Source organism: Thalassophryne amazonica, chromosome 20 (assembly GCF_902500255.1).
Source record: "Thalassophryne amazonica chromosome 20, fThaAma1.1, whole genome shotgun sequence".
Lineage (NCBI taxonomy): Eukaryota > Metazoa > Chordata > Actinopteri > Batrachoidiformes > Batrachoididae > Thalassophryne > Thalassophryne amazonica.
The window spans coordinates 32,733,552-32,761,320 of record NC_047122.1 but is presented as its reverse complement, the minus strand read 5'-3'; the positions used below and the strand labels follow the sequence as shown (position 1 = coordinate 32,761,320).

Below are 27,769 nucleotides of genomic sequence, written 5' to 3'. Positions count from 1 at the left end.
TAAAGCAACATAACCAAGGGATGGTCCAGGGTCACCCGATCCAGCCCTAACTATAAGCCTTAGCGAAAAGGAAAGTTTTAAGCCTAATCTTAAAAGTAGAGAGGGTGTCTGTCTCCCTGATCTGAATTGGGAGCTGGATCCACAGGAGAGGAGCCTGAAAGCTGAAGGCTCTGCCTCCCATTCTACTCTTACAAACCCTAGGAACTACAAGTAAGCCCGCAGTCTGAGAGCGAAGCGCTCTAATGGGGTAATATGGTACTACGAGGTCCATAAGATAAGATGGGACCTGATTATTCAAAACCTTATAAGTAAGAAGAAGAATTTTAAATTCTATTCTAGCATTAACAGGAAGCCAATGAAGAGAGGCCAACACGGGTGAGATATGCTCTCTCCTGCTAGTCCCCGTCAGTACTCTAGCTGCAGCATTCTGAACCAACTGAAGGCTTTTTAGGGAACTTTTAGGACAACCTGATAATAATGAATTACAATAGTCCAGCCTAGAGGAAATAAATGCATGAATTAGTTTTTCAGCATCACTCTGAGACAAGACCTTTCTGATTTTAGAGATATTGCGTAAATGCAAAAAGGCAGTCCTACATATTTGTTTAATATGCGCTTTGAATGACATATCCTGATCAAAAATAACTCCAAGATTTCTCACAGTATTACTAGAGATCAGAGAAATGCCATCCAGAGTAACGATCTGGTTAGACACCATGCTTCTAAGATTTGTGGGGCCAAGTACAATAACTTCAGTTTTATCTGAGTTTAAAAGCAGGAAATTAGAGGTCATCCATGTCTTTATGTCTGTAAGACAATCCTGCAGTTTAGCTAATTGGTGCGTATCCTCTGGCTTCATGGATAGATAAAGCTGGGTATCATCTGCGTAACAATGAAAATTTAAGCAATACCGTCTAATAATACTGCCCAAGGGAAGCATGTATAAAGTGAATAAAATTGGTCCTAGCACAGAACCTTGTGGAACTCCATAATTAACTTTAGTCTGTGAAGAAGATTCCCCATTTACATGAACAAACTGTAATCTATTAGACAAATATGATTCAAACCACCGCAGCGCAATGCCTTTAATACCTATGACATGCTCTAATCTCTGTAATAAAATTTTATGGTCAACAGTATCAAAAGCAGCACTGAGGTCCAACAGAACAAGCACAGAGATAAGTCCACTGTCCGAAGCCATAAGAAGATCATTTGTAACCTTCACTAATGCTGTTTCTGTACTATGATGAATTCTAAAACCTGACTGAAACTCTTCAAATAGACCATTCCTCTGCAGGTGATCAGTTAGCTGTTTTACAACTACCCTCTCAAGAATCTTTGAGAGAAAAGGAAGGTTGGAGATTGGCCTATAATTAGCTAAGATAGCTGGGTCAAGTGATGGCTTTTTAAGTAATGGTTTAATTACTGCCACCTTAAAGGCCTGTGGTACATAACCAACTAACAAAGATAGATTGATCATATTTAAGATTGAAGCATTAAATAATGGTAGGACTTCCTTGAGCAGCCTGGCAGGAATGGGGTCTAATAAGCATGTTGATGGTTTGGATGAAGTAACTAATGAAAATAACTCAGACAGAACAATCGGAGAGAAAGAGTCTAACCAAATACCGGCATCACTGAAAGCAGCCAAAGATAACGATACATCTTTGGGATGGTTATGAGTAATTTTTTCTCTAATAGTCAAAATTTTGTTAGCAAAGAAAGTCATGAAGTCATTACTAGTTAAAGTTAATGGAATACTCAGCTCAATAGAGCTCTGACTCTTTGTCAGCCTGGCTACAGTGCTGAAAAGAAACCTGGGGTTGTTCTTATTTTCTTCAATTAGTGATGAGTAGAAAGATGTCCTAGCTTCACGAAGGGCTTTCTTATAGAGCAACAAACTCTTTTTCCAGGCTAAGTGAAGATCTTCTAAATTAGTGAGACGCCATTTCCTCTCCAACTTACGGGTTATCTGCTTTAAGCTACGAGTTTGTGAGTTATACCACGGAGTCAGACACTTCTGATTTAAAGCTCTCTTTTTCAGAGGAGCTACAGCATCCAAAGTTGTCTTCAATGAGGATGTAAAACTATTGACAAGATACTCTAACTCCCTTACAGAGTTTAGGTAGCTACTCTGCTCTGTGTTGGTATATGACATTAGAGAACATAAAGAAGGAATCATATCCTTAAACCTAGTTACAGCGCTTTCTGAAAGACTTCTAGTGTAATGAAACTTATTCCCCACTGCAGGGTAGTCCATCAGGGTAAATGTAAATGTTATTAAAAAATGATCAGACAAAAGGGAGTTTTCAGGGAATACTGTTAAGTCTTCTATTTCCATACCATAAGTCAGAACAAGATCTAAAATATGATTAAAGTGGTGGGTGGACTCATTTACTTTTTGAGCAAAGCCGATAGAGTCTAATAATAGATTAAATGCAGTGTTGAGGCTGTCATTCTCAGCATCTGTGTGGATGTTAAAATCGCCCACTATAATTATCTTATCTGAGCTAAGCACTAAGTCAGACAAAAGGTCTGAAAATTCACAGAGAAACTCACAGTAACGACCAGGTGGACGATAGATAATAACAAATAAAACTGGTTTTTGGGACTTCCAATTTGGATGGACAAGACTAAGAGACAAGCTTTCAAATGAATTAAAGCTCTGTCTAGGTTTTTGATTAATTAATAAGCTGGAATGGAAGATTGCTGCTAATCCTCCGCCCCGGCCCGTGCTACGAGCATTCTGACAGTTAGTGTGACTCGGGGGTGTTGACTCATTTAAACTAACATATTCATCCTGCTGTAACCAAGTTTCTGTTAGGCAGAATAAATCAATACGTTGATCAATTATTATATCATTTACCAACAGGGACTTAGAAGAAAGAGACCTAATGTTTAATAGACCACATTTAACTGTTTTAGTCTGTGGTGCAATTGAAGGTGCTATATTATTTTTCTTTTTGAATTTTTATGCTTAAATAGATTTTTGCTAGTTATTGGTGGTCTGGGAGCAGGCACCGTCTCTACGGGGATGGGGTAATAGGGGGATGGCAGGGGGAGAGAAGCTGCAGAGAGGTGTATAAGACCACAGCTCATCCTCTACCAGAGGATGACGATGTACCGCCACCACAGTATGATTTAGCAGTAAATCCTAAGGTAAAAAGTGAAAAACCAGAAAAACCAGAAAAACCACAAGCACGCAGTCAAGCGAAAGTGCCTGCAGCCCCTCCCATGGTGGAACACAGTGACCAGGGAGGTGCCTATCCTATGATAGAAGTACCAAATCCTCGTGCAGGAACAGCAGGACAGCGATCAACCATGCTCGTATATCGAACATGGAATGCTGATGATATCAAAGCAGCAGTCGACATGATACCATCGCCACATGTTGATATTGAGGGATTTATGCAGGATATAGAAAACATTAGAAATTCTTACCACCTTAGTGGACCTAAAGTCCAACAGGTGTGGATGAAAGCATGTGGCCCTAAATGGAGTCAGGTACGCGGAGACTGGAATCCTGCAGACCAACAAGGCGTACCACGGACACATGATGATCTAGTCTTAGAAACAAGAGTGGAAGCTATGATTACACGGGCAAAAGGTGTGTTAGGACCAAAGATAAATTATACTGAAATTACCAGGACAACTCAGAAAGAAGGAGAGCCATGGATAGAGTTTAGATGCAGATTTGAGAGTGTATTTAGAGTCCATAGTGGCATATTGCCAGGAACACCAGTGTATGAAAACAAATTGAAAAATATTTCACCTGTGAAGCTGACAATGACCGATTTGATTCATGATGGCAACTCAACAGCTGTCATAACAGTAACAGGTGCCACTGAAGATGTTTTAAAATTGAGATTCACAGGTATGCCATTACATGTGTCACTTTGTAAGCCATATTTGACAGAATGGCAAGAATTGGGACTGACAGTCATAACAGCTTTGTCAGCCACTGATTGGAGCAGAGTTGGCCCAGGACCAGGCTCATTGAGATTAAATTCTAGTTGTTTTTCTGTAATAGATATCAGTAATGCATTTTTTTTTTTCTGTACCAGTACACCCAGATAGTCAATTCTGGTTTGCTTTTACCTTTAAAGGACAACGATATACATTTACCAGATTACCGCAGGGTTACGCAGAGAGCCCAACTATTTATTCTCAAGTCATGTCAGCATGTTTAGCCAATTTTGTTCCACCGGCAGATAGCCAACTATTAGTGTATGTTGATGACATTCTGATTGCCTCTGACACACGAGAAAACTGCATAACTGACACAGTAGCATTATTATGTTTCTTATTTGATAATGGCCACAAAGCGAGTAAAAACAAAGTTCAGTTGTGTAGGGATAAAGTAAAATATTTAGGACATGAATTATCAGCCACAGGGCATACTATCCTGTCTGACAGGTAGGAAGCAATTTTGCACGCTCCAAAACCACAAACCAAAAAGCAGATGATGTCATTTCTTGGACTGACTAATTACTGCAGGGCATGGATTCCCTGCTATGCAGAATTGACTAGTCCACTTTCTGATTTGATGTACAAGGATGATATTTCAATGTCAACCGTGTTGGAATGGAACAAAGATGCTGAGGAAGCCTTTGTAAAAGTAAAACAAACATTAGTGTCATCCACAGTTTTGGCACTACCAGATTATAGTAAACCATTCATTCAAACAGTTGATTGTAAGAATAAGTTCATGACTAGTGTTTTGGTTTAAGTGTATGGCTCAAAATTGAGGCCAGTTGCCTACTACTCATCTAAATTGGATGCAGTAGCAAGTGCTTTACCACCATGTGTACGGGCTGTTGTTGCAGCCTCTATGGCTGTTCAAAGTAGCAGTAATGTTGTTCTATTCCATCAGTTGACACTGAAAGTTCCACATGCAGTCTCTGCACTTCTGTTGCAGACAAACATGAGCCTTTTGTCCCCAGCAAGACATCTTTCGTGTATGTCCTTGCTATTATCACAACCACATCTTACGGTAGAGCGCTGTACAACATTGAATCCATCCACATTGATACCCTTACCTGAGGATGGTGAGCCGCACAATTGTCTTGATGTAGACGAAAGCACGCCCAGACCTCCAGGACACACCCATTCCAAACAGTACAATTGCGTATGTGGATGGTTCTTCCACTAAAAACGCTTATGGACAAACACAATCTGGATATGCTGTTGTCACAAATTCAGAAGTATTGGATTCTGCTTCATTGCCATCCTCATTTTCAGCACAAGCAGCTGAATTAGTTGCTTTAACTGCAGCTTGCTATCTGTTTAAAGGTACGGCTGTAACAATTTATACAGACAGCCAGTACGCTTTTAGCACAGTGCATGTGTTTGCAAAACTGTGGGAAGAGCGTGGAATGGTGACATCATCTGGAAAGCCAGTGACTCATGCCACTCTCCTAACTGCACTAATGAAAGCTGTGAAATTGCCTAACCAAATTGCTATATGCAAATGTGCGGCTCACACCAAAGGCTCTGACAGTGTTTCAAAAGGAAATGACGTTGCTGACAAAACCGCAAAGGCGGCAACAGCTCTTTCTATTTTTCTCCTATATGACACCCCTCCGGATATGACCACAAAAGAAACCCATATTGCCAAAAAATATGTTTACATGGGCAGCTATTATGAGCCATGGCGTGACGCATGTCTCATCAGGGGGTATGATATCGCAATTGCAATCTATTTTTTGTCTTTATGGGTTCGATGCATATGCAAAACAGCATTGTAGAGCATGCATGACAAGTGCAAAACACAACTCACAAGGCAATTTGAGACCCCAAAGAGGCAAATTTCCAACACCACAATATCCATTTCAAGTGATTCATATGGATTATATACAGCTGAGTAAACATGAAGGGAAGGAATTTTGTTTAGTCATAATTGATGCCTTCTCAAAATGGGTAGAATTGTTCCCTACAAAACATGCAGGTGCACTTACAGTGGCTAAGGCATTGTGCAAAGACATCATTCCATGATTTGGAATACCAGAAACAGTCTATTCAGATAATGGAGCGCATTTTGTTAATACAATAGTGCAATACGTAGGAGAAGCGCTACAGGTCAATCTCAAAAATCATTGTGCTTATCATCCACACAGTGCCGGATTAGTGGAAAGGACAAAGGGCACAATAAAAATAAGATTAAGGAAATGTATAGAAGAGACAAAACGAACCTGGATTGAATGTTGGACCTAGTAAAATTGTATATGAGAATAACACCAACACCATCAGGGTTAACACCATTTGAGATACTTTATGGACGACCATATCGTCTACCAATTTTGACATGGATTCTAAAACAGCAGATGAGGAACAAACATTAGCAAATTTTATGAAAAAGACATTAACACAGAAAGAGATAACTTAAACACATTTACTGCCGAATAATTTTGATCTTCCACAGGACGGCCTTCCAGTAGTCTAGCCAGGAGACTGGGTGTTCATCAGAGTCCAGTCCTCGTTGGGAAGGTCTATACCAAGTGCTGTTAACAACACCAACTGCAGTAAAGATAGCGGAGAGATCAACGTGGATACATCACTGTAAGATACAGCGTGTGTTGGCGGCCTCCACAGTGGAAGGGGAAGTCTGGCTACAAAGGGAGTCTATTTAATTAGCAATAGATTGTCTCAATGCCAGTGAAGCAGGGAGATCCTTGCACTATTAGGTGAGGTGGTTAACAACACTGTATCCTAGCAATCATGACTGAACTACAGCAGACCCCGGAGCGGCGTGCTCAGCGCCGCCGCTGCCGGACTGTTGGTAGGGCAGCCGGTTGCGTTGTGATCTTAGTGTGTTTCGTGCTCCTCGGATTCCTGGCCTGGTGGTTGACCCAAGAATTGCAGCTCACTGTGGACCAAGCCAGAGAACAACGCAAGCAACGTCAGAAGAGGTTTATTCATAATGTGAATGAGACAGATGGACACCCTCATATATACCATACTAATATGTGGTACAGATATGTTCATTTATTGGCTATGGAATTACATTACTAATTGTTATGTTTGTTCGCAAATACCTATATCCTCAACACACCCAGCTCTGACGGCTAAACCGTACCCTGCTAGGGTGACAGAATGTCTTATCATACGGATGCATAATCAAACTGTATTTCGGGGGCAGCAGTTCTCAGCAAATCTGATAAGATGTAACACCACTTGCCTCAGTGCAACCACTTATATGATAGGGATTTCAACAGAGGACGTACAAGCGTGCCCAAGTGCTGCTCCATTGACTAGACTGAAGGGAAACGCAAAAATATCATCCCGTTAAATTGTCATCACAACGGCCATTCCCAATTTGCTTTTACGGGACAGGGAATAAAAATGTAGGTAAAATTAAGAAACGTCTGTGTACCCAAACGTATGTTTTATCAAATAATTTAAGCCTAACCAAAACATAATATGTGGATGGTACTTATCTTCATCACATTGGACGGGGATGTAATTATACAGGCTCCTGTCCATGGGGAACGGATGAATCATGTGCTTATGTTAGTAAGTTTTTGCTACCACCTGTAAATGGTATTCCGGTGTATGATGACATCTATTGGCTTTATGGTTCCAGACTGTACATGAGTCTCCCACCAAATTGGGGTGGTGTGTGTGCACCTACCCAGGTGACTGACCATAAATATGTGGTAGGACCTCCACAGAGAAGAATGGCAGCACCAGACGGAGGAGATTGATATACCCAGATGTGTTACCACATAATCACATGTGGGGCTCGGATGTACTAAAGGACCAAAAAATTGTGGTCTGTAGGAGATAAAATAGCACATTCATTGTTCCCCTGGATAGGAGTGGGAAAAAATTCATTAATGATTGAAACTCTGAATTATCGATTGGGTCTGTTCATGAATGTAACTAAAAAAAAAAATAGTAGCAGCTCAAAACACTGAAATAGATGCTTTACGTACCATGGTGATGCAAAATCGCATGGTTTTAGACTTGCTTACTGGTTCACAGGGAGGAGTTTGTGTTCTGCTGAACACAACATGCTGTACTTTCATCCCAGACTCCATTCATTCAGTGGATATGCAGGACGCATTGGAAGAGCTGAATAAACTTCGTGATGCAATGCATAAAGACACCCTAGCCGTGAACCGGTGGAATCCCTGGTCCTGGTTGACTTCAGGACCATGTTGGCAGTTACTATTGAAAATGGTGACACCAGTTATTATAGTCCTAATTCTGATTGGACTTTGCATGTGTTGTGTGATCCCTTATATCAAAACAATGGTTGGCAAAATGGTGTCAAATACATTTGTACAGTGTAATCTGGCCTTCCAACAAACTATGCCAAAATATCAAGCATTGAAACAGTCAGACCATAGTGGAGAAAACTGTAATGACTGTACTGAGAATTATGATGATATTGAAAAGCTCACAACTCCAGTTCAAGCTTGAACTGTTGACGTGATGAGTTAACACACTCTTAGCCTATGAAGCTTTAGCTGAAAAAGTAATAAGACAAGTGGTGTAGTCGAATAATACAGAAAAACGGTTCATTTATACCAGTCGGTAGGAGTGATGTATGGTGGTGGTGTGGTGATAACAGAATCTTTGACAGACTGCCACGAAATGTGTCAGGTTATTGTGCATTAATATCATTATTGTTACCCATGACCCCTGAAGACGTTACGACATATGCAGCCTCTCTTATTCCTGAGGATTGGCAGAAAGGCATAGCCAGACATAGAGTAAAAAGAGATTGGAAAGGAGTAGGAAATCCAACATATATTGACGCAATAGGAGTCCCCAGAGGAGTGCCTGACGAGTATAACTGGTTGATCAAATAGCAGCTGGATTCAAATCTTCCATCTGTTGGTGGTGTTCAATTAATAAAAACGTGGACAGAATAGATTAAGTTAATAAACTAACTAACTAAGCTGGGTGATGCCTACTGTATGTTTAACAGGTGATAAACAGGTGGGAAATGTTAAGGATTTTATATATATATATATGTTATCACTGTTAAACATTTGTACCTTTTGTCTTCTTTCTGATGAGAACGGTGTTGTGCTGTTTGCACTTAAACCCGAGAATGTACGTGTTATTCAACCTTGTTGGAGCTGGATGTACTTATTATTATTATTACACAACTTGTTTTCGTAGCCGCTAACGACTGGGAGTAAAAGAACTGAAGGTTGAATTTTGACTGATTGTGATGTGATGCTTAGTGTTCCAGGCAGATGCAGAACAGCTGATAACTGCAACAGACGAACGAGATGTGCTGACCTCCGACGATAAGAGTAAAGAAAGAAACTGTTTTTCCTTACAGCTGCGCTTATTGACGTATGTGTTTATGTTACGGGAAGAAACTTGTCTCGCGTTGTCCCCCCCCCCCCTTAGGACAAGTTTTATGATGTGATGAGGGATTCACTAATAAAAAGAGCGAAGCGCAGGCCAGACTTTAGTGTAGCTTTGGTGTACAGCCTGACTGCACTCCGCGCGTAAAATTTGACTTTCTGTCTCACTGGTGTTTCTTGACTCTGTTTGTCTTATCAAAGGTTTTAAGAATGTTTGGAGGAGAAAATACCCAACAGTTACAGCGGAGTTCCGTTGTACCAGTCTGAACGGTCCGCCCCTAAAAAATCAGTCCGCCTTTTGCATCTGCGCATGCGTCATTTTCAGACCACAGCAGCACATCTGAGACGGAGTCTCTTCACCCAAAGCAATCAAATGGATTAATTGATTGATTATTAACCATCAGATGATAAAGGTCTTATCGATCAGCATTAGTGGGTGGAAGGTGCATGGCTAGAACGGATGTAGTTAATGAAATTTTGATGTTGCTTTTTAAACTTGGGGAGACTGGGTGTTGTGTTGGTTTTCTGTGGGTCCCAGCCCATGTGGGAATTCATGGGAATGAAATGGCTGATGTTGCTGCTAAGGCCAGCCTAGGACCGGATACCATCTTGTTTAATGTTCCTTTTAGTAGAATGGAGTGCCGTAGTTTTGTTACTGTTAGTATTCACCAGCAGTGGCAGCACATTTGGGATACTGAGACCAAGGGAAGGCACCTTCACACACGTCATGATAACATGAAGTTGGCAAGGCTTGGGCTGGGTCACTGTGGGTTAAACAGTGGGCTGTATGTGTTTGGGAAACATCTGGACGGTTGCTGTCATTTTTGCGGCGTCTCTGAATCTGTTCTTCATGCGTTAATACAATGCCCTTTATATGCAGAGGATAGAACGGTCATGTTTAGTGGTTTGGCAGATTTGGGTTATAGTACCTTTTCCTTGAGGACATTACTAGGGCATGGAGCCTCCCCAAAGGAGAGAGCAAATTTGGTGCTTTGTTTTTTAAAAACTTGTGGCTTGTATTGGAAAATATAGGAGTGCTCCCTCTATCCCGTTGACATTTAATAGGTATTCTGTGTCTTATGACCTGAAGGGGGCAGCAATGCACTGAACGTGCCTAGCCTGCCAACAACCAAGAAGATGAAGAAGAAGACAGATGATAAAGGTAAACCTCTTAAATCATTCTAAAGTCAGTTTTAAGTAGAAATGAGGCTGTTTTGAGCAGAAACTCAATGAAATTCCATGAGGCTTTGAAATGACCAATGCGTAGCGAATGCATCAGCTAGCAGCTCATTTAGCCGCGGCGCTCTGACCGCACCACCTTTTATGATGAAATAATGCTGAATTTATGTGGAAAAGCTTCAGATATCTGTCACTGAGATAGATGATGACTGGAGTGCAGTTTGAAGTAGGGCTGAAACAATTAATCGAGTAATTTGAATAATTCGATTACAAAAAATGTTTGAGGCAGCTAGAAGGTAGAAACAAAAGATAAAAAAAAAAATACATAGGAAAGCATTTACAAGGCATTTCTTTCGCATAAGTTATTTACATTCATTGCATATTTGTAATAATTAACATTCAAAACAAATATGTGGAGACATTTTCACAAAGCATTTGTGAGTCTTTACTTGAGTCGTTTAAAAGTGACAAGGAAGCAAAATATGAATGTATTTCAATTTTAAACAGCAGAAGGGATGTGGTATTTACCCATAATTATAATAATATTACAGTCTCGTTATCTCTTTTGGCACTTTGTCTATACCATAAAGAATTTGTTCCAAATTTAGTTGTGGTATTTTCTATATTTTGATTTGCATCCACTTTTTAACGTCATTCCAAAAGGATTTTGTTTCAGAACAGGAGAAAAACAGATGTTCAATTGTTTCCTCCACTTGAGAGCAAAAGCCACACGGCTCCACCTCGAATCCAAACCTTTTTTTCAATACATTTGGAAATGGGTAGTAACAATACAAAATTTTAAACTGCATTTCTTTAATTTTAGGAGGTATTGGCCATTTCAAAAACTTCATATAGTTGTTTGTAATTTTATCTTCCCTATTGTAAATTCTTGTACTTCTTTCCAAATCGTGAAATAGCTTACATTCAGATATTTGATTAATCATTTTATTATTCAGATTTTTTATCTTTAAGGGAAATATTATTCAGTTGTATCTTTGGTAACAGTGTTTGTTCTTTATGATAATTTAAATAATTTTGAATCATGTTTAATAAAGCAATAGGTATAGCTTTACAAACTCTGTTAAATTCCCTATTAGAACTTTTTATATTAAATTTTGACTCAAACGCTGACAAATTAAGAAAGTGACCATGTATATCTAAAATATCTGTGACAAATATATCTTTTTCATACCATTTCTGAATAAAGTTTTCTTGTTAGACGTAATTACTCTATTGTTCCACAAGGTGGAGCCATGTGGCGTGAAATTCTGTGTAAATACCATCTTCCAAAAGTGCAGAACTTGTTTTTATGATATTCAGATAACGTTACAGGCAGCTTAGATATTTCAAAATCACATTTTAAAAAAGTTCCAGACCTCCTACTTGATCAAAGATCTTTTTGGGGATGTGAAATCATATAGAATCCGGTTTGTTTAAAAAGGCTTTTATCCATAGGCGTAGGAGGTGGGGGGGCGGGGGGCAACCGTCCCCCCTGGGCTCAGCAAAATGCTCAAATTCAGGCAGATGGGCTGGGAAATTCGGGCATGGGCCATGTTAAGGAAAATATGTTTATATCTAAAAAATATTCCAAAGGCCAAGAAAAAAAAATTGATGATGAAATTTTACTCGAAAGTGTGATGACCATCATCAGTGTAGAAGTAGAACAGATGTCTTCAACTCTATAGAGTCTAGTGCCAGTGTCTAGGGTTGTAAATGCCAGCATGAAGCCCACTTCTTCAAGTCCAAAGCCCAAGCAGTGCTGCCTACTGGTGGAGAGAAAGAGAACTAAATCAAAGAGGTTATATACAGTGGGGAAAATAAGTGTTTGACCCCCTGTCAGTTTTGCAGGTTTTCCCACCTACAAAGAATGTTGAGGTCTGTAATTTTTATCATAGGTACACTTCAACTGTGAGAGACAGAATCTAAAAAAAAATCCAGAAAATCACATTGTATGATTTTTAAATAATTAATTTGCATTTTATCACATAAAATAAGTATTTGAACCCCTACCAACCAGCAAGAATTCTGGCTCACACAGACCTGTTAATTTCTTTTTTTAAGAAGCCCTCTTATTCTGCACTCTTTACCTGTATTAATTGCACCTGTTTGAACTTGTTACCTGTATAAAAGGCACCTGTTCACACAATCAATCACACTCCAACCTGTCCACCATAGCCAAGACCAAAGAGTTGTCTAAGGACACCAGGGACAAAACTGTAGAGCTGCACAAGGCTTGGATGGACTACAGGACAACAGGCAAGCAGCTTGGTAGAAGACAACAACTGTTATGATTATTTATTAGAAAGTGGAAGAAACACAAGATGACTGTCAATCTCCCTCGGTCTGGGATTCCATGCAAGATCTCACTTTGTGAGGTAAGGATGATTCGGAGAAAGCTCAGAACTACACAGGAGGACCTGGTTAATGACCTGAAGAGAGCTGGGACCACAGTCACAAAGATTACATTAGTAACACATGATGCTGTCATGGTTTAAAACCCTGCAGGGCAGCAAGGTCCCCCTGCTCAAGCCAGCACATGTCCAGGCCTGTTTGAAGTTCACCAGTGACCATATGGATGATCCAGAGGAGGCATGGGAGAAGGTCATGTGGTCAGATGAGATCAGAATAGAGCTTTTTGGAATCAACTCCACTTACCATGTTTAGAGGATGAGAACAACCCCAAGAAAACCATCCCAACCGTGTAGCATGGGGGTGGAAACATCATACTCTGGGGGTGCTCTTCTGCAAAGGGGACAGGACGACTGCACTGTATTGAAGGGAGAATGGATGGGGTCATGTATTGTGAGATTTTGGCAAACAACCTCTTTCCCTCAGTAAGAGCATTGAAGATGGGTCATGGCTGGGTCTTTCAGCATGACAGTGACCCCAAACATACAGCTAGGGCAACTAAGGAGGGGCTCCGTAAGAAGCATTTCAAGGTCCTGGAGTGGCCTGGCCAGTCTCCAGACCTGAACTCAATAGAAAATCTTTGGAGGGAGCTGAAACTCCAAACCTGAAAGATCTAGAGAAGATCTGTATGGAGGAGTGGACCAAAATCCCTGCTGCAGTGTGTGCAAACCTGGTGAAAAACTACAGGAAACGTTTGACCTCTGTAATTGCAAACAAAGGCTACTGTACCAAATATTAACATTGATTTTCACAGGTGTTCAAATATTTATTTTATGCAATAAAATGCAAATTAATTATTTAAAAACCATACAATGTGATCTTCTGGATTTTTTTGTTTAGATTCTATTGCACACAGTTGAAGTGTACCTACGATAAAAATTACAAACCTCTCCATTCTTTGTAGGTGGGAAAACCTGCAAAACTAACAGGGGGTCAAATACTTATTTTCCCCACTGTATATGAGTACGAGAGGCCACACTTCCACTGAGCCATGTCCCGGCAAGGAAGCGTGGTTGCCATTATAATTCCAGACAAGTCAAGAGGCAGCAGGCATAGAAGTTCAATTAGTCTCGTCAAGAAACAGGTGGAATATGCTGGAAAGCTGCGCATGTTGGCAGTCTCACAAACGGAGGCACAAGGGAGACAATATTTCCTTCCATAAGTAAGTGGTTTTGGTTATTCTTGTCATTTTGTCCGTGACATTTGGTTGATAAACAGGTGTATGTTTCCTGCCCGCGCCTGTCGTCCGAGGACATGGACCATTAACTCTTCACTTACACACACCACTGACTTCATGAATGAAACTCGGTCAATAAAGGATAACTGTGTAAAAATAATATATACTGTATTTATAAATGTAATGGCTTTAGGAGCTGCGAATTTCAGAAACCTGCTGGGGGTTTCTGAAATTTGGGCAAATTTGGTTTTGCCCCCCCCAAATAGACCCCACCTCCTACGCCTATGCTTTTATCCAGTTCACTCTGAAAACCCCAATCATGGATTCAAAGACTATTGTTTTTAAACCTCCTTTACTGTAATTCTTAACTAATTGAGATTTTTTTTTATGTAATGTTGTGAATAGAGGTAGAGGTAAGAAGTTTTAATCCCAGGTGGGTCTGTAAAGGTGACAGTCTACCACAAGAGGTCGCTGTGATTTCAGTCATGGAGTGGTGTGTGATCACGAACATGCAGCTTTTCCCTCTTGAAAGCCACCAAAAAGATACTAATTGGATGCAGTTATTTGAATTTTGACTGTACACAAAGTATAAGGTAATATTGCATTTATTTTTTAAAATCAAATCTCAAACAGGTGATTTCAACTGTTTTAAGTGGACAGGTAGAAGCAATGCCTGGTCGGACTTTTATTCACTGAAGGGGGTTTTCCACTTCTTCAATATTGTGTTAATTTATTGTATCACAGTGTATTTGACACCGAATACCAACACTTCATTCCTCAGCTAGGTACTAAGTACTGATTGAACTTATTCAGCATTCAAGTGCGTTTGCACAGTTGCAAAGACAGGTGTTCTTTTTGTATCAAAAACAAATGCAACAAATAAAGTATTTTCTTTTTATATTTGCCACCTGACTGATTTTTGTGAAAATTAAAAGGAATGGGGACATGGGCCAAGAAAGACTTCAATTTTAATGTTGCTGTCCAATCAAGGATGGACTTGGGAAAGCCATTTCATCGTCACCAACATTGCCAAATAGGGCAGATTTGCCAGTGTTCAGCATATAAACCAAAGATACTGTCAGCTCAGGTAGCGTGCACTAGTGCTGCATGTTGTCACAATATGTAGCATCTCTGGGTCATGAATGGCAACTACCCGAGTTTACAACCAGTCTGTTACAGTCTCTTGAAAGCAATCATCTATCTGCCACAGCAGGGTGGTAGGTACATGAGCATCTCCTTGGCCTTCTCACATTACTGAGGTCAACACTGAGGCACCTGCGTGCCGGATCATGCTCATGTGGCCCATCGCCAAAATGTTGTAGCCAAGTGGTACTTCTTATTGGTCCCCCTAAGTAGCTGTTCATTTGACACAAGGTTATTCCAGCAGTACTCAACGATCCTCCGAAGGGACCCTATACCAAAGATATCGAATATTGCCTTCAGGCAGGGGTTAGTGTCCAAATCAACGATACAGCAAGACAGGAAGCATCACAACCCTAAAGACTTGGACCTTCATTATCTTGTGCTCTATCTGGATTGCCAAACAACTCTGTCCAGGAACCAGATTACTCAAACTCTTCCCAAGCATCTTGCAATCTCAAAATCTGAAGACCCAGAGGCACGAATGTCACTGCTGAGATAATGTATGAGGAATTTTATTTTGTAGATCTTGATGTCAAAGGGTTATAATATGCTGAGTGAGTGCCCTTGTATTTCTAAGTAGTTTTGGACCTTCATGTTCATTGTTCAGTGACTTTCATCAGGATGCTTCCTGATGTTTCTCTGATGTGGTCTTTGGAGTACCTTGTTAGTACAAAACTGCTTCCTGTTATTACTGCAATTGGCAGGTTTACATCTGCCCACGTAAAATATTAATCCCCATTGCCCTGTTTGTAGCAGCATCTAAAAATTCAGTGTTTATGTGCAAGAAATATTGAGCTACAGTTTAAGAAAAATGCAGCAGCTGTGCTTTGATGGATCTAAATCCTTGTTGCTTCCAAACAACAACAAAAACATCTGCAACTGTCAAAACACATTGCTGCTGACAAATCATTTGAAGATAAAACTAATTTATCGTGTAACTTTATACATTCTTGTGCGAGGCCAAAGCTGCATAAATCTGTGCTGGCTCAGGAAACATAAACAACATCATTTAAAAGTCACAAATGCATCCTTCTGAAGAGGCCGAGTGTTCGTGACCGTGTTCAGCTTCACCGCGGCCCCAATAAATACAGATCGACAACTTAAAATTAGCTGCGTTAACTTGCGATCACACAAAAAAGGCAATTAGTACAAGGTTTAAGACTAATTTATATCCTTGCGGGCCAGAATTTTATCAGATGAAATGATGTAATTATAAGGCTAGCATAGCAAGCACAGCAGTGAGGAGGCTATGCTAGCTGATCACTGGACATTTACATGAAGAGAGTGATGTTGTAGTGTCCAGTAATTTATTACAAATTCAAATTATACAAATCTTTGTTATAGAGCAGTTTGTACTTTTTGTGGGGTTGAAGTTTATCAAACTGAGTTTCCTTAATAGGTCATTGCATAGCTGCTGCCTTAAGCTAACATGGAGAGCACAGCTACATGGCTATCACGGAAAGTATGTCACGTTGACACATATGTTAGACCAGCAGAGGCAATGCTGATTCATGATGAACTCATGAATGCGTAAATGGGCGACACGTGGGTGGCTCAGTGTATGAGAAAGAAGCCTTAACACCTAAGCTAACAGGCTAACCTTGGTTCGTGTGTTTTTTATATCATTTTTGGTGGCTGCACAGTGGTTCTCCTAATGATTTGCTTTGGTGTGGACACAAAGTTACAAGATGCTTATTTTCTCAGAAATTGTGCATTAAATGGAGCTAATGGACAAAGTTACCGATGGCTGTTAAAATTGCTGACGCCATTAGCATACAAGATTAAATCTGAAGAGAATTTCACTCAGAGTGAATATTGCAGGAGAGACATCTTAGATCTTAGGATGTGTCATGACTGTAAACATGTTTATTTCTGCTCTATATTTGGACATTTTAACACAAAACTATATGGAAATGTTCTCCGTTTTGGAGCCAGCCTCAAGTGGCCAGTCAAGGAACTGCAACTTTCTGTATTTCCGGTAGTGCTTAATTTGACACCATTGAAGTTTATCGCTTTGTTGGACATGATGCATCAATGTGACACGTGCGTTCAATGATAGCCCAGTTAGATAGACAGCTGCTAGCTAAAGTTAACTATGTTCGGTGTTGGGTTTTTGGTTAAGATAACCCTTTAATAGTCCCACGATGGGGAAAAAGCTGAACCCAGCTATGCAGACAGTAACGAAAAATGTGTAACAACCTAGGTGGTTTATTGGCAAGGACACGAATAAACAGTTCAAACAGTGCGTAGTGGAGGCAAGTGAACAAAAATGTCCAAATCAGGTTGTGCCGAGAAAACCAGGAGATTACCGAGAAAATAAACAATCACAAAACCAGAAAGAGCAAGACAACGATGACAAGGTAATCACAGGGACCAAAAATACTTGGAGAGTGCGGGGAGCAGACAAAGGAAATGAACTGACAAGGAGTAACAAACAGGTGAGAGCTTAAATACGCAAAGATGAATCATAACAGTTGTGTGAAAAGAGAACAGGAAACAAAGACACACATGGAAATAAACAGAACACAAAGTGACAACAACTGATTGAGGGAAAAAGTAATCGAGATCTCAAACCACAATCAAAATTTGATCCCGATGTTCATAGGGAATACTTTGAATGGCTGTTTAGAGGAATTGGTTAAAGATACAACTGGTTACTATGCAACACCAATATGAAGCCAAACATCAACTTACTCTTAAACACATGACTTTTGATCTTGGGTGATTTTGAAAGGTCAGAGTCATTTACAGTAGAAAGGTTATTCCTACCTTAACGAATTTAGAATTGCTATTTTGAGGCTAACTGGCTAAATTTTAAGGTTGGGATGACTTGCTGTAATAGTAGACTACATAGCTAGTTCCCAACTAGTTGACAAAGTTTCTTCTCATCATATAATCTGATTTTTCCTATAACTTAATGATAAATTATGAACAAAAATAATCCTTCAGTATTTTCTTATGGTGTTGGTGTTCAGTTTAGTCGGATCCAGTCTGTGCAGTGAAACCCAACACTGACATGAATTTAAGAAGTACAAGTTACACAATAAACTACACGTATTTATTGAGTGATTCCTCATTCTTCAGCTACAAGCTCACTTCTAGAAAGTGAATTGATTCCCCATACCAGTGCCTCTTTCCTGGAAACCTAAATTTGTTTGTATTCTTTGCAATATCTTTTTTACCGGATAGAGTGAACAATTTGGGGAGAAGACAGGGATGAAAGCGGCTTAAATGACAAGGTGATGAGGAACAGGTGTGCAGGGGAGGTCTAAGGTGGTGAACAGAAGGGAACCGCCCAACGCCAAACACCCAAGTGGAAAACACGAGGAAGCAGTGACAAAATCTCACACGGAATAAGACAAAGATGAACACCATGCAGAGCCCAAGAGCCACTCCCAAAACCAGAAAGCTAGAAATAACAAATTCACAAAACCCAAACCTGACACATTCCAACCCTAATCAAGATACAGCTTTGATTACTGCTTGACACCAACATGAAATCATCAACAAATATTTAACATAGTTCGAAGCCAAAGTGGGTTAGTCAAGAATCATTTCCCTTCCAAAAATAGGCAAAAACCTAACGATATATTGCATTAACACTGAATCATGACAAAATAATTGGGCAGAGCGGTCTCGTTTGAGGGCGGGCGCCGGGGATAGAAACACTTTCTCCGGATTTTTGGGCAAATTACGTGCAAACAAATTGAAAATGCAAAGAAAAAGTGATGATGCAGTGGAAAGTGGACATGTGTTGTGGTTTGTTTATGACAGGGAGCACAAGAGTGTCGAGGCGGTTTTGCAGGCTACTCTGGTTAGCTGTGTCGGCTAACACTTCCCGAAACGAACTCTTCCATGTGCCTCGTCTTCCCTTCTCCACGGGGAACTGAAAAAAAAACCCCTGCACTTTCCGCAATTGCTTTGGTGATTGTAGTCAAAAACAAAACAGTACACCATTTTTGCATGTGAAGTTACGCCGTGTATATATTGCGCAACGGGAGTGGCTGTCCCCATAAGTGGTCAAATCCCGCGATATCACATTATCAAATTGAGACTGCGCTGCCCTATTAACAAGAATCTGTGTCAAACATATAAAATACAGGTGTTGCACTCTGGGTGTCCATTGTAGTTTATTCTTATAATGTTTTTGCTTTGTTATGGGACAATTTTATAAATGTTAGCTAACATAGTTGTATAGGTAGTGGTGCCATTAGCCAAATGGTGTAAATTTGTACTATCCTGTATTGTCTACAGTTTCACTTTGAAGTCATCAAATCAATCAATGTTTATTTATAGAGCTCTTTACGACACTCAAGGTGACCAAAGTGCTGTAGAGTAAAATAAAAAACAAACAAACAAACAAAAAACAAACAAACTCAGTGTTAAAGGCCAGCCTGAATAAATAAGTTTTGAGCCTTGACTTAAAAAGACCAATGTTGGTTACAGAATGCATATCAGAGGGCAGTTTATTCCAGAGTCTGGGCCCAGCAACACAGAAGGCCTGATCCCCCAGTGCTTGGACTTGGTTTTGGGGACTTCCAGTAGCAGCTGATTGGTGGACCTCAAGGCACAGTCTGAGTGGCGAACATTCTTAAGTTTGGACAGATAAAAAGGGGCAAGGTCGTTTAAGGCTTCAAAAACAAAGAGTAAAAATTTAAAATCCACTCTAAAATAAACAGGAAACCAATGCAAAGAATAAAGGACTGGTGTGATGTGCTGACATCGCGACGTATTTCGTCGTGGTCATAGAAACTGTTGCTGTGTTTATTAAAAGTAAGTTTGATTGAAAGGTTCGTGGTTTCTGGATTTTACAGACAGTGAATGCGTGACTGATTACGAGCGCTTTGAGACACGAGGCCTCACGTGGTTTTCTTCCGGAGATCTTATGAAAACATATTGCTTTTGGATTGCACGGCTTCACTCTGCAATCACACTTCATTACCTTTGACCACTGTGGCAACATTTGGTCTTACACACACACACGCCACTTGTTTCAACTTTATAACATCATGAAGATTGAACCATGAAATCAAGCGCTCAAAACAACCCACTCATCCATTTGTACTCCGATTTTCAAATTATACAAGTTTTTGTGAGTATTAACTTCAAACTATTTCTTAACATCAATTTTGATATATAAAATTACATTCCTTTGCCTGAAAGTCCCTATTTTCTATATTAAAAAAGATACTATGGACTGATTTGAGCCTTAATTTTAAAAAGAGATGCAAATCTTAGATAGCTTGAACCTTTTAGGTAATACATCTAACTAAGAAGTCTCTATGTTTTGATCAGTTTGAATGGCTCCTGTGGCGCATTGCACTTTTCTTTTCTTCACACTCCCCATGTATACGCCAGCTGTCATCCTCGTGCCTACAAGCCATCGATCATATTGAGCTCCTATTGGGCTTTCCTACACCAGGGAGTTTCTCACCTCAGCTCATGTTTACATTCTTATTCTTCTTCATTTATTTTGCTAAACCACAGGAGTTTATAGTCAAAACTAACACTGTACACGCCAAGAGGGTTTCTATATTTGCCAGTACAAAACCTCAACAACTGGACCAAATATCAGTTACTTTGATAAGCATATATCTGACAACTTACCATATATGAACTAACATTTGTGTCTTGTTTCATTACGTTTTACATTTTTTATTGTGTGTTGTTGTAGAAATTTAAATCTAAAAGGTATTACTTTGATATATGTTAATGTGCATGGATTTAACCGCATGCAGTAATAGTGGTATTGTTTTTAGTTCTGTATGTCCATGTTTCTGATCAAAGTATTAATTTGATTTGGACCACGTGACAGAATGACTGAGGGTCACTGACGGGAAATCTCTTATTTATACTCTGACGATTAGCCCGACATTTGCCGATGGAGAGTGAAAAGCTGGATTACCACTGACCAGCGCTGAGGTACGGCAACACTGATGCGTCGTGGTCCCAGAAAAATATTTATCATGCTTAAATTCTTCGACATTCATGCTAGAGTTGAGCTCCACTACCTCACATTCACTGTCGCTAGTACGATGTTACATCTCCTATCACCTCCTCCAGCCAACACTGGAAGCTTGACTGGATATACCACCTAAACTGGATCCCTTGGGCATGAAGAAATATATAGAACCTGTCTCAGTGATGCACCAGTGGCAAGTGACGCAATGGCAGAGTTATGTCAAGTTTATATAGGCTACGTCATGTGATGTCTCAAACACCGAGTCGACAGTCGGCTCCGCCAAGCTGTGATACAGCTCTGCAGAGTGCACTACCAAAGCCCCCGCTCTTGAATCGTTGCCAAATGTGGCTCTCTGCTGAGCTGCATTGACCTGCATTGAAGACAAGAAATTTGGACCCCTGGAGGAGTCTTCTCTAGCTTTTCACAGACATTTTTAAGAATCTCCTAAGTCAACCACTTCACATCAGTGTGAATAGGCCCAAAGTGATTTGACTGAGAAAAATCAAAGTCAAGGTCATAGACCAAAGTAAAATTTTTGGCCCAATGCATATTTGATATTTAGAATGGTTATTCTGGGCCCATGACATTGGTGCTGTGTGTTAGGCCCCTTCACACATAGCACGAATGAGGCTGAATGGCACGTGAAGGAGGATTTGAACGACATTTGTGAAAAGTTGAGCTGTATTCGAACGGCTCATACAGCAGTTGGCACAGCTGTTGGCCACAGCACATGCACACCAAAACTGCGGTGCACTTAGGTTGAAAACTCAATCCATCAGTGGTCAAGATGAGGCAGTACCACCATCTGACTGCAGTTGCAACATTCGTACGGCAAGTCATATGCAAGTCGGACCATTCAGACCGTGGTGAAGGGGCTGTACGAAATGTTCAGCCATGTGGAATCCTGGTCGAAGATCACGATCGAGCCAGCTTTCACACTACAGGGCTAATGAGGGCAAATGCCAAATCGACCCACACTCGGCCAAAGTCCATGTGCAATCGAACATCCTCCAACAGCAGTCGCAGCACACTTGCAACAGCCGGGCCCATTCGCACCACCAGCTTGAACCAAGGTGCCAAAAGCTTGCAGGGCGGGTGAGGAGCTGTCTCACCGCAGCCAAGGCAGCCAGAATGACACCCCAACAGCAGTCGAAACAGTCCAGACAGGGCCGGGGAACAGCACAAACCCCAGCCAAAATGGCGTGGGTGGGCACGGATGAGGTGGATTGTACCTGTGTGACACCAGTCGCTGTCCCAAATGGAGGCTGAGTTCCCCACGCATGGCATCAGAGTGTGTCATGTGTCCCGCCCACCCCCAAGTGACATGAATGCCGACTGATTTGACCGGCTGCCACACAAATGGCGTCAGACTTTGCTCAATCCATTCAGGCCGGCTTTGCGCCACATTCTGGGTATCTGGGCGGCAGTTGGACGCCATTTGTTGACGCCTGCCCGAATGTCTCTCAATCCTGACTGCAGCTTCAATTTATCGGGTTTGGCCCATTCAGGCCAGTTCAGTCTGTTTCACCAAGCTTCATGTTGTGTGTGAAGGGGCCTTTACTGAAGAGTTTGTTTAATACTTTGGTTCTGCTCAGTACTTTTAAGTTCAAGAATCTGATTTCACACTTTTTCACCCAAGATTGCCAAACATGTCTCTCTCACTCACACACATACACGGATTGACAAACTTTAAATGATAACAGTTTCTCATGTGTTGAACCTTAGATTGGTGTCAAACTTCAACACTTCTGCTAAACCACATTCTTCTTTCTCGTCCTCATCGTTTGGAACCTCTGCAGAGTTTGCAAGGATTTGTGAAACTGCACATTTTCTTTTTCAACGCAAATTGATGGTGAGGTTTCATGAAAAGCACCAGTACTTTAGGAAAATTATAATGTAAGTGTAGTCAAGTATAAACTTAAAGAAAACACTTTTATGCTACATGTTTTAATGTAAAAAAAAAATAAATAAATAAAAAAAGGGACATCTGGACTGGAAGTGTGAATATTTTGGGAGTGATATACATTGGAAGCTTATTTAGAAGGTGGATTCAAGTGATGATTTCTGATGAGGAAATGGGCAAAAAGTGCATCATTTACAAAAGCATTATCAACCAAACTACCAGCCTGTTTCAGCAACTCCTCCTCCCACCTGATCTCGACCATATCCCATCAGCCCCTGTCAAACCAGCACCAAGAAATCAAGTGTATAATTATGGAAGAAAATCATTAAAGTTTTGCATTTTTCAGTTAGTTTTTACATTTCACTTGTGTTTGAGGTGCTGATGTGTTTGAGCATCGTAAACCTGCCGAATGTACATGTCACATCGAAATACAAATGGCATCTTTTTTTTCCTATATGTGTAACTCACTTTGTAAGTGTTGCACTGGGGGCAAGTTTAACAGTGCACAGGAACTCAGTGCCACAAATTCCAAAACATCAAGCATCAAAGTACACAACTCAATTACTGAATAGTTGGTCGTAATTTAAAATATTAGGATGAACCAAAGTCTTCTGGGTCCTGGTGCTGCCTGTGTTACTGTATGGATGTGAGACTTTGATGCGATCTAGTGACAAACCAACAACTGGATGTTGGCGCCAGGTCTTTTCAGACAATCCTTGGGTACCGGTGGAATGACCTTGGATCAAACAAGCGGTTACTTCAACAGATTATGAGTCGTATCACTTGCATTCAACATTTTGACCATGTGGCCCATTTCTCTGATTTCTATGATCCAGTAAGAAGGTTGCCTGAGTGTTCTGTGAGGGAGTCGTCCCAAAGGATCAGTAAAGTTCTATCTAGCTGGAGAAGGAAAAGGTGACGCCCACGTTCCCCTGACTGCAGTCGATAAATTGTTTTAGAGATGTGGAGATGGACTGATTGGCTGCCATCTAGGGCCTCGGGGCAGTTCTACCAGAAAACTCAGCTGCTTAGAGAAAAGGATATTACAATAAGTTGCTATAAAATTCAGTGTTCGGTTTGGCCTTGGTCCCCGTCGTGGCAGTGGGATGAGCAGAGTATCTCAAATCCTGCGATGGAAGGAGGCAGGTGGGAAAGCCCATCCCCTGCAGTGGACAGGGACCAAATGGTGGTGGTGGGGTGGTGGAGGGAGCTTTGGCTGGCAAGCTGTAAACAGAAAGAGGTGAGTAAGACACTGAGCTTTTAGCGGTGGAGCCTGCACTGTAATGTTCAGGTGATATTAATGTGCTACTGCTGTTAGGGTTAGGGTGTGCGGCTGGATTCAATTAGCTGATTCAGTCAGAAGCTGAATTGTGAGGCTTCTGCCAGAACTAACGCTACGCTTCAATTCTGTGGTATCACGGATGCAGCGAAGTGCTGCACCGGTGTGTGCTTCCAGACTCGACTTGATGAACCAAATGAAAAAGGGGGATAAAATATCATTAACATTGTTAATTTGACAAACCAACAAAGAAATTAATGATTTATTTTAGGGTGTGTTGGGAACCTCTGGTTTAGTTAGAAATGATCCACAGTTTGACTCAACATCAAGCAGAAAATTCTGCAAGTTGTTCTCGGTGTGGAGTGGAGCACCAGAGTGGGTTTTTGGTCATCTACGGTGCATCGCTTTCTGCTGCCTCAGCAATTTACCACAACTTTTTACCACAACTTATTTTACAACCAACACACCAATGGGTGCACAGATGAGCGCAAAGTCAGTTGCAGTTTAAACTTCGCGGTAGGTGGGCTTGAAGATGGCAGGTGCATTGCGCACTGCTTTGCATCGGGTGGACGAGAGGCTCCGCAGTGTTTTATTTTATAAGCCGTTAGCTGCTTTTCAGATTTAAATGACCTCGCTGCCTTCAGCTGACACTTTGAGCAGAACGAGCCCACAACAGACACTTTACCGTCTAACGTGTGCTGACATGCGCACGAGACCACAAGTCAAACTTCAACTTGCTTGTCAATCCGAGACTCTGATGAAGACAAAACTTCCCCTCATTAGGAAGTAGGTCTCAAAAGAGAAACGTAGTCCAACACCCTGTTTGCTGAGTGTGCGTGGACCCTCTTCAGACCCTGCACAGAACGCATTCCTGCGAGGGTGTCGGGTCAGTGCAGGCGCTGATGGGTCGGCAGCAATCTGCAGGCGGCTGTAATTTGTTTAACCTCTGATTAGGCTGTGGAATGTCAGCTATGAAGAGACACTTCATGTCTCAACAGCACCGTTTGACGCTTTGGCAATCTGTCACTGCCACCAGCAACGCAAGTCACCTCCATTTCAGACAGTAGTCCCTCCAGTGCCTCCAGAGAAAGACTTCTAATCTCTCCATCATCTGGTTTGGACTTACAAAAGGAGGAACATGTGTTTGTGTGATTTAGCTGAAGGATCTCCAGGCTGATAAGCTTTGCATAACAGAGATCCATTCGTCGAAGAAGGTTCGATTAGATGCTGAAGATGTTCTTGTAAAAGCATGCTTTTAGAGCTAAAAACATGCCAGATATTGGAAGCAAATCAGAGTCTATCACCACATCGGTTTGGAGCAGAAGCCTCTACGTAAAGTAAAGATTGCAAACATTCATGTGTCACATGCTTTTTTTTTCTTTTTTTTTATTTAACTGAATGACAACACCACTGCACACATGTTGCAAAAGATGTTTAAATAAAATCTGCAAATCTAGAATGCAATGAGGTAAAAGCAAAGTTATCAAAAAAGGCACACTTTCCAAGGGTCATTATCGATTTATGCTTTATGCACAACTTCAAACATTTTTATTTCTGGCGTGATGAACACATTAAAAAAAAAATTCCTCAGGAAAACCAATTCATATAAACACATTAAATTATACCATTTTAGTACACTAATAAACATTTCAATTGTAGTTTTACAAGTTCCAGATCCACTTTATATGTGGTGTACCGTAAATACCCTGCAGTACAGAGCTGGAAGTTACACACGAACACATCGCTGTGGGATAATCATTAATTTCATGCTTCACATCAAACTGCAGATTGTTGTCGATAGAGGCCTGATGAAAAACAGAACTGCTCTCAATCCTAAGACCATATGTTTGATATTTTTGAAAAATGTTTTGGAAGTAACTTATCGATCTCTTGTGGTTAACAGGTCAGGAGGTTCGAGGAGAGTATCAGGAGAATGATGACAGGACCAGTGCAGCATAATGGACATTTAAAAGTGGGTTTCAGCAGCATTAACAAAGTCCCTTTTCTGAGCCCAACGTATACAGTTAACATGCACATTACTGCCAATCATTTTTTTGAGCACTAAAGTTAACAGTTTCTTGAACTCTCAGTGCGCCGCTGGCTTCAAATCATTCTGGTACACAATTTAAAATCAACTTGTTGATATGTGACGCGTGACTGGTTTAGCTAATTCACCATAGCATGCATCATTTTCAGAAATGATCGAAAGTCACTAAAAAAATGAAAATTTAATTATTGAAAAAATAAAAAAATTTACATTTTGCACATTAACAACAACAATAACAAAAGACTGCTATTTTCTACATAACGGTGTAGTGGCAAAACAGCATTTTGTGCAGAAAATTAAGCAACAGTCCTTCTGGGTGTGTTGTAATCAGTTTTTTTTCACAGGTGGTCCAGCTGCACATGCAAATCCCACTCTGTCAAACCTTTGCTCCTCTTTATGTTTATAAAGACACAGTCATGACCACCCACAACACTGCACGCAAAAAGCAATTAACCATGTTCAAGAGACCTGACAGTGGTGCAGCTTAGATAAAATTCCGTAACAATTGTGTATTTTATGATAAACGCATAGAATTTGGAACACATATAACCAAAGGTATTCCAAATAAAACTGGACATTGAGTCATCGTGAATTTTTAATGTGTCATCCATGGCAGTCATTTGTCGAAATGAAAATTGAAAAATGCTCCAATCATAAAGAGTCCAAAAAGGTATAGTTTGGACTATCTATAATTGAATGTTATGGATTTATGGGGTAAAAAAAAAAAAAGGTCAATTTCAGTTTGTACAGGGGGCAAAAGTTAAAGTTACTCCAATTTTGGCAAAAAGTGATGCAAATTATTGGTTAATGGGGTTTTAAAAAGAAATAGTTTGCACCCTCTGTCATGCTTAGTTATCACGTTATGGGGTAACATGTGTCACATGTCATACAATCCAATGGACGATCTAGTTTGACCTTTACTTTGGAGACCAAATGTTGAACACAGTCAAATTTATTCCAATTATTTGCATCACTTTTTTTTTTTTTTTTTAAACCAAAACTGACCTTTGTCACCATTTTTGCTATTTTTACCCTATAAGATTCAGTCATAGGTAGTCCAGACTACTTTTTTGGAATCTTTATGATCTGAAAAATAATATAGGTTACCTTTCAATATGTTTGGAGCATTTTAGAATTTTGACCCTTGTGTAATTCTTCATTGACCCCTGTAGGTCATTAGAGGTCAGCTCCAGCATGGCTTGACATCTGAAACATTCGTTAATTTAGAATATGTGTGCCAAATTTCATGCTTTTATCACAAAAAATGCACAATTATTTCACTATGCCACCCCGCTATGAGAATAAGAACATGGTCAGCATAGTTCTATCTTTTCCCAGAGAGAG

The 27,769-nt window shown here is 40.5% G+C and overlaps 1 long non-coding RNA gene across 1 annotated transcript; it reads left to right on the top strand.

Annotated features, from left to right (window-relative positions):
- Positions 1–579: 579 nt before the first annotated feature.
- On the top strand, positions 580–27,076 carry LOC117502311. The gene is made up of 4 exons (XR_004558264.1): positions 580–590; positions 3,136–3,147; positions 17,478–17,483; positions 26,872–27,076. It is a non-coding gene; the product is annotated as an uncharacterized LOC117502311 (long non-coding RNA).
- Positions 27,077–27,769: the final 693 nt, after the last annotated feature.